An 8914-nucleotide genomic window follows, 5' to 3' on the forward strand; every position below is an offset into this window, starting at 1 on the left:
TGACTATGTAACCAAACCCCATAGGCTCTCTCCCCGCTGACCTCATTTCCCATCCCCTACCCAATATAAGCTGCAACCCTGCTCAATAAAGTGAGATCCTGCTTCGACAGATCCCCCGAGCCTGGTGTCGTCCATTGGTGCGTCTGGGTTCGCGACACTCGCCATCCCGCTCAGCCCCGGGAAGGGGCCTCCGGCTGGTCCGGTCGCCTCCACCCCTCCGAGGGAACCCCAACAGACTCCAAGGCACCATGAAGAAGAGCTGATATGCCTCTTCTTAATTTCCTAATAAACTGTTCTTGAAGACACAAAAATGAAAAAGGTGGCTTTGAGATCAAATGGTAAGAAAAGATTTCAGAAAATCCTGGTGGAATTCTCACTAATTGCATCATCAGTCAAGATGAATTGAGAAATACATTTTGAACCACATATCACCTAATCTACCCTCTGAAAAAGAAGAAAAGTCTACCCTACCCCCATCAAATCAGTACTAAAAACAAAAATGAGAAGCCTGGAAGGAAGACAGAAAGAATAAAATAATTAGAGAAGACCATACATGTGGAGAGTAGAGGACAAAGAGCTAAGAATTATAAGTGTTCCCAAAAAAGAAAAGAAAAAATAATGGAATTGTTGAAGAGGACAGTTGAACAATCAAAGTCTATTGAATGACTAGTAGGTCACAGGTGTGACCCTAGGAATTTTATATCCATTCAAGTAATTGTGCATTTGTGAAAACAACAGAAAGACTTTCTCAATTAAATAAGGACTAAGAAATATACTATTGAAGTATGCCCTTTGTTAAACTTAAGTAAGACAAGATTCCCAAACTTTCTATTTAAGTACAAAATCTGTAGTTTTATTTAACCTCAAGCATGTGAAATAAGAGGGAAATAACAATAATCTCCTTCTGATTTCACAGAGATTTCCCAAGTTTTATGCCTTTAGAAAAAAGTGACATCTGCATCAAAATTATTACCAAGGTAACACATTATCAAGTAAAACCACTAATTAAAATTACTGACCTTTCAAAAATTAAAGGTTAGTGGCAGGAGGCCTCATCTGGGTGGCTCAGTGGGTTAAAGCCTCTACTTTCAGCTCAAGTCATGATCCCAGGGTCCTGGGATCGAGCCCCACATGGGGCTCTCTGCTCAGCGGGGAGCCTGCTTCCTCCTCTATCTGTCTGCCTCTCTGCCTACTTGTGATCTCTGCCTGTCAAATAAATAAATAAAATCTTTAAAAAAAAATTAAAGGTTACCATCAACAGTAGTTAGCAATAATCTCTGAATCCCAGGTATCTTATAAAAATCCTTATCTAAAATTAATATAAGAAAAAATAGTTTCTGGTTTTCTCTAAAAGTGTAGGGAAAGAAAAAAACAAACATTTCCTTCTTATATTATTGCACTGTCTTCCTTTATGCATAATTAGGAAGGCCTGTTTTTCAAGACTAAATACTGGGATTCCTTTGGTTACTACTGGCAGGAAAAGAAGCAGGCCTCAGAAGCTCAAGGCATATAATATGGAACAAAAAAAAAATAGTGTTATAAGCATCAGAATGTGGAGCATATGAGGCTTTGCATCTCACTTTCTCAAAAACACTAATAAGAGATTCACTCCAACCGCCTGAAGAATGAATCAGTGTGGCATGGACTTCTGCATTATAATCCTGGCTTTTTAACTTACTCAATTAAGCAGGTTACTCTCTAAGACTCAATTTCCTCCTCTGTAAAACAAGGATACATAATTGAACCTACAATGCAAGATATGAGTGAGAATCAAATAAGATAGTTCAGGTAAAATATTTGACACAATGCCTGTTACACAGTAAGTGTACAATGATGAACTTTTAATGTAACAAATTATTACCTAACAATGTATTAGTCACACAGAGAAATACACTAAAGTTAGTTACCTATTGCTTCATTACAAATTCCTCCCAGATTTTAGTGGCTGAAAACAAGAAGCATTTACTATCTCACATGAGTTTCTAAAGGTCAGATCCAGGAACAACTTCTGTGGCTTTTCCTGGCTCTGCATCTCTGACAAAGTTGCAGTCAAAATGGCGTTTGGGATGTAGACATCTGAAGATTGACAGGATTAAAGGATTCACTTCCAAGAAGATTCACTCATATGGCTGTTGCCTGGAGACCTTGGTTCTTCATTGGCTAATGGCAGGAGGCCTCAGCTCCCCCAAACATGGGCTTCTCCTTATGACATGTCAGCTAACTTCACCCAGAGTGAGAAATTCAAGAGAAAGAAGTCACAGTGCCTTTCATAATCTCGTCTCCGAAGTCCCACATCACCACTGCTGTTTTCTATTAATTAAGAAGCACATCAGTAAGTCCAGGTCATACTCAAAGGAGTGTCTACCTCTTGAAGAATATCAAAATAACTTAAAAAAAAAAAGAATATCAAATAACTTGTGCAAAGATTGAAAATGACAATTTTATTTGTGTATCATATGCATATATCTATAAGAAATAGAAAGCTATAATGTAAAAATTTCTTTTTATTACTAAGATGTAATTGATACATAACATTGTATAATATTAAGGCATATTGATTGGATCTATTTATGTATTGCAATATCACTGACACCATAGTCTCAGCTAACACCACCATCTTGTCACATAATTATTTCTATTTTGTGGAGAAAACATTTAAGATGTAATCTCTTAGCAACCTTGAAGTACATAATACAGTATTGTTGACTAGAATCACAATGACATGCATTAGACCTCCAGAACTTATTCACCTTCTAATTGCAAATCTGTGCCCTTTAACCAAAATCCCCCCAATTTTCCCACAACCCAACCCCTGCACAACTATTATCTGCTCTTTTTTGCAATTTTGGTTATCAGGAAAACCAATAAAATATACAGAATTAAGCAGGAAAAAATGTTTTAAAACATGTTTATAAAATTCAGGGCTAAAACTTTCCTGTAAATTAAGGTAGATAATAATATAAAAATGTAAAATAATAATCTAAACCTGGGGCCCTTGGGTAGCTCAGTCAGTTAAGCGTCTGACTGTTGATTTCAGCTCAGGTCATATTCTCAGCATCCTGGGATGGAGGCCCATGTTGGGCTCTGCATTCAGTGGGAAGTCTGAGGATTCACTCTCCCTCTGCCCCACACCCTGATCATTTCTCCCCTCTCTAAAATAAATAAATCTCTAAAAAATAATAACTTCATCAAGATAAAAAAACTTCTGCACAGCAAAGGAAACAGTCAACAAAACTAAGAGGCAATCCACAGAATGGGAGAAGATATTCACAAATGACACTACAAACAAAGGGTTTATATCCAAGATCTATAAAGAGCTCCTCAAACTCAATACATGCAAAAAAGACGTCAAAAAATGGGCAGAAGACATGAACAGACACTTCTCCAAAGAAGACATAAAAATGGCTAACAGACACATGAAAAAATGTTCATCATCATTGGCCATCAGGAAGATTCAAATAAAAACCACATTGAGATACCACCTTACACCAGTTAGAATGGCCAAAGTCAATAAGACAATAAACAACAAGTGTTGGAGAGGATGTGGAGTAAGGGGAACCCTCTTACACTGTTGGTGGGAATGTAAGGTAGTATGGCCACTTTGGAAAACAGTGTAGAGGTTCTTCCAAAAGTTAAAAATAGAGCTACCTTATGACCCAGTAATTACACTACTGGGTATTTACCCCAAAGATACAGATGTAGTGAAAAGAAGAGCCACCTGTACCCCAATGTTCATAGCAGCAATGTCCACAATAGCCAATCTGTGGAAGGAGCCAAGATGCCCTTCAACAGATGAATGGGTAAAGAAGATGTGGTCCATATATACAATGGAGTATTACTCAGCCATCAGAAAGGATGAATACCCATTATTTGCAACAACATGGATGAAAATGGAGGAGATTAGGCTAAGTGAAATAAGTCAAACAGAGAAAGATGATTATCATATGGAACATAAGGAATAATATAGATGACATTAGGAAAAGGAAGGGAAAAATGAAGAGGAAGAAATTGGAGTGGGAGACAAACCATGAGAGACTATGGACTCTGGGAAACAAACTGAGGGTTTTAGAAGGGAGGGGGGAGGGGGAACAGGTGAGCCTAGAGTTGGATATTAAGGAAGGCATGTATTGCATGGAGCACTGGGTGCTAAACACAAACAAAAAAATGAATCATGGAACATTACATCAGAAACTAATGATGTACTGTATGGTGACTAACATAACATAATATTAAAATAATAATAATAACAAACTATAGAAATGATCCCTGAAAGTATAGTCTTGGGAGGGAGACAAGCCATAAGTGACTCTTAATCTCACAAAACAAACTGAGGGTTGCTGGGGGGAGGGAGGGTGGGAAGGGGGAAGTGGGGAAGGGGGGTGGGGTTATGGACATTGGGGAGGGTATGTGCTTTGGTGAGTGCTGTGAAGTGTGTAAACCTGGCAATTCACAGACCTGTACCCCCGGGGATAAAAATATATGTTTATAAAAAATAAAAAATTAAAAAAATAATAATAATAATAAGCTAAACCTATAACACCAAATTATTTTAACAAACATGTAGGAATGCAATAAGGATTAAGAAGGAAAGAGATTGGGGAGGGTATGTGCTATAGTGAGTGCTGTGAAGTGTGTAAACCTGGCGATTCACAGACCTGTACCCTGGGGCTAATAATACATTATATGTTAATTAAAATTTTTTTAAAATTATTTAAAAAAAAAGCAAACAAGACCCATCAAAAAAAAAAAAGGAAAGGGATTATACAATTTATATATCAGGTAAGTTACTGCTTTGATACTAATTTTGATAATTATAGAAATGTAATCAAATACATATTGGATAAACCAAAATTGAGCCACTAGTAAGATTTTTATTATAATGTTTTCGGATCACAAAAGAAATATTCCCTAACATTAATATAAAAAATTTAGAAAACACCAAAAAGGATAAAATAAAAATAAAAACAACATAATCCTTACCATTTGGATGCCTTTTATCTCTTTTTGTTGTCTGTTGAGGCTAGGACTTTCTGCACTACATTAAATAACGGTGGTGAGAGTGGACATCCCTATCTTATTTCTAAATGCAGAGGAAAAGCTCTGAGTTTTCCCCCATTGAGAATGATCTACTCCTCCATTGAGTAGATCTTTCATGTAGATCACCTTTATGATGTTGAGGTGTATTCCCTCTATCCCTACTCTGTTGTAAGTTTTTATCAAGAAAAAATGCTATATTTTGTCAAATTCTTTTTCTGCATCTGTTGAGAGGATCATATGGTCTTATCCTTTCTTTTAAACAATGTGGTATATCACGTTGATTGATTTCAGAATATTGTACCACCCAGCAGCTCAGGAATAAATCCCACTTGATCATGGTGGATAATTCATTTAATGTCCTGTTGAATTCAATTTGCTGGTATCTTGTTGACAATTTTTGTAGCCATGTTCATCAAGGATATTGGCTTGTAATTTTTCTTTTTAGTGGGATCTTTGCCTGGTTTTTGAATCAAAGTACTGCTCACCTTGTAGAATGAGTCTAGAAGTTTTCCCTCAGTTTGAGAAGAACAGGTATTAAGTCTTCTTTAAATGTCTAGTGTAATTCTCCTGAGAAGCCATCCAGCCCTGGACTTTTTGTTTGTTGGGAGACGTTTCATTATTGATTCAATTTCTTTCCTGACATAGAATCTGTTCAAATTTTCTATTTCTTCCCTCTTCAGTTTTGGTAGTTTGTATGTTTCTAGGAATTTGTTTAAAAAGACAAATTTAATAACTCCCCTATTGTTGAATGTTTAGGTGTTTTTCAATTTTTATTAAAATATATAAAAATATATAATTATATATTTCAAATATCTTATTATTTTCATTGAATTAAATTCTAGTAGAATTTCAGAAAAGAGACAATATTTAAAACTCTTAATTAATATTGCAAAACTATACTTACAAAAGGTTGTGCCAACTAATAAATACCCTCACGATATTTGAAAGTTCTCATTTCCCCCAATCAAAACCACAATGGATATCATTCATACCTGTAAGAATGGCTGTTGTAAAAGATAAGAATAATGAATGTTGGTGAGGATGTGGGGAAAATGGACCCTTGTGCACCACTGGTTGGAATGTAAATTGGTGTAGCCATTACGAAAAATAGTATTGAGGTTTGTCAAAAAATTAAAACTAGAACTACCATATGTTTCAGCAATTCCACTTCTGGGTATTTATTTGAAGAAAATGAAAACACTAATTCAAAAATATATATCTACCCCATGTTCATTACAGTAATTATTTACAATAGTCAGGATATGGATAAAGAAAATGTGATAGATACACACACACACACACACACACATACACACAATGTCATATTATTTAGCCATGGGGAAAAAGGAAATTCTTGCAACAACAGGGTTGGACCTTGAGGGCATTATGATAAATGAAACTAAATCAGATAGAAAAAGACAAATACTATATGATATTACTTACATGTGGCATAAGAAAGACAGAAAGAAACAGGCTTATAAATACAGAGAACAGATTCGTGGTTGACAGAGGTGGGAGTGTAGGCGGTTGGCAAAATAGGTGAAGGTGGTCAAAAGGTACAAACTTCCAATTATAAAAAAATAAGATGTTTTTTGTGTGTGCGAGGTATGTGCTTGGTGAGTACTGTGAATTGTAAAAGACTGATGAATCACAGATGTGTACCCCTGAAACAAATAATACATTATATGTTAATAAAAAAATAAAAAAATAAGTCATGGGGATATAATGATATTGTATTGTATATTCAAAAGTTGCAAAGACAGTAAGTAGACCTAAAAAGTTCTTATCATAGGAAGCCTAGGTAGCTCAGTCAGTTAAGCATCTAACTCTTGGTTTGGGTTCAGGTCATGATTTTATGGGTCAGTGATCGAGCCCCTTTTTGGGCTTTGTGTTCAGTAGGGAGTCTGCTTGAAGATTCTCTCCCTCTCCTCGACACTCTCGCTCTCGCTCTCTCTCTGTTTCTCTCAAATAAATAGATAAATAAATCTTTTTTTGTTTTGTTTTGTTTTAAGTTTTTAAAAGGTTCTCATCACAAAAAAATATTGCAGCTATGTATGGTGACAGATATTAACTAGATTTACTGTGATCATTTTCAATATATGGTTGACACAAGTTTGAACTGCACAGGCCCACTTATACACAGAATTTTTTTTAATAGCTACAGTACAGAATTGTAAGTCTATTTCTTTTTCCTTACAATTTTCTTAATAACATTTTCTTCTCTCTAGCTTCATTATAAGAATTCTGTGTATATATAATATATATAACACACAAAATATGTTAGTCAACTGTTTATGTTACCACCAAGGCTTCCAATCAATAGTAGGCTATTAATATTTAAGTTCTGGGGAGCCAAAGTTACATTCAGATTTTTTTAATTAATTTATTTATTTTCAGAAAAACAGTATTCATTATTTTTTCACCACACCCAGTGCTCCATGCAATCCGTGCCCTCTATAATACCCACCACCTGGTACCCCAACCTCCCACCCCCCCGCCATTCAGATTTTTGACTGCACAAGGGTGTCAGCACTCCTAACCCCCGTGTGGTTCAAGGGTCAGCTGTATACAAATATTGAGTCATTGTGTTATGCACCTAAAACTAATATGTTATTATGTCAATTGTATCTCAATTTTTCAAAATCTTTTTTAAAAAGTTTTTATTTCCCCATAGTCTTTACAGTGGAGTATCTGCAATTGGATATATTCTGACAGTTTCTCAAAACTAACATTATAGCACATAGTTATTTTCTCCCTATCCCTTCCATGCTACTTCTTTCCTGGACTTTTATGTTTCTGTTAAAAAAGTCTGTCCTTCCAGACAAACTGGCAACATAAAACAATGTCCTTTTTGAGGTCTTTCTTCTTCCTGCCTCCTATCCAAGCAGTTATCAAATCTGGCCTCTTATAATTCCCAAAATACCTACCACATTCATCCCTTTTCTCCATTCTTACTGTCAATTCTATTAGTTTTCTCCCATCCAATCAAGTTGGATTCTTTTTCCAATCCTATCCTACCCCAGGGTGTGAAACTGTGTCTGGTAGTAGGTAACACTATCTATTTTGATGGAGTTAATCTAGCTTTGTCCCTTCATGTTCCAAGATCAGTGCTCAGTATTTGTCAAAGGAGGTGGAAAACTCTGAATATAAATTCTGGATATAAAAATTAATAAGTTCGCTTATCAGATTACTTCCAAACACCCTGTGCTACTTCACAATATACCCACAGAGTGTTTTGGCACAGAGCCAAGCTTGAGCTCCAAGCAAGGGCCTGATACTGTGACATAGCTAATATTCCTGGATCATTCATTGACCCAACCTAAAAGAATGGAACAGAGATAATTACAGATTATACTAGTCATCTATTGCTGAGTAACAAACTTATCATAAATTTATCAGTTTAAAATAATATATATTTATTATACTACAATTTTTGTAGGTCAGGAATCTGGCCATGGTTTACCTGAGATCTTTGTTTCAGGGTCTTTCAATGGAGTTGCCATCAAGATGCTGGCCAATGTTCTTTCCCACTGAGATTTCCAGAAAACTATGGCTGGGGAAAAAGAAAGCAAAAAAAAAAAAAAAAAAAAAAGAGTTCAGTGGTGGCAACCACCCTGAAAAGTTCACGAGAACTTCCAAATCCACTAACTAGGAATATCAGAATTAGACTCAAAACAGAAAACATCCAACTGTCTGGGCGGTTGGTCAGTAAGGATCTGAAAATATTTACTGTTTTGATCATATGAATAGATGTTAATTTGACAAACATCAATCAATCATTTACTATCTGTAATGCACCATATCATGCACTGGAGAAAATTAAGATAAATAAGCCATATATAATTCATGAATTCAGAGAATTCACACTGTAGCAGAA

At 35.7% G+C, this 8914-nt stretch overlaps 1 pseudogene; it reads right to left on the reverse strand.

The window, feature by feature from the left end:
* Positions 1-4202: 4202 nt before the first annotated feature.
* Positions 4203-4282, reverse strand: LOC131834861 (small nucleolar RNA U3; annotated as a pseudogene).
* Positions 4283-8914: the final 4632 nt, after the last annotated feature.

The sequence above is a fragment of the Mustela lutreola genome, chromosome 6, assembly GCF_030435805.1.
Source record: "Mustela lutreola isolate mMusLut2 chromosome 6, mMusLut2.pri, whole genome shotgun sequence".
In the NCBI taxonomy this organism is placed as follows: Eukaryota; Metazoa; Chordata; class Mammalia; order Carnivora; family Mustelidae; genus Mustela; species Mustela lutreola.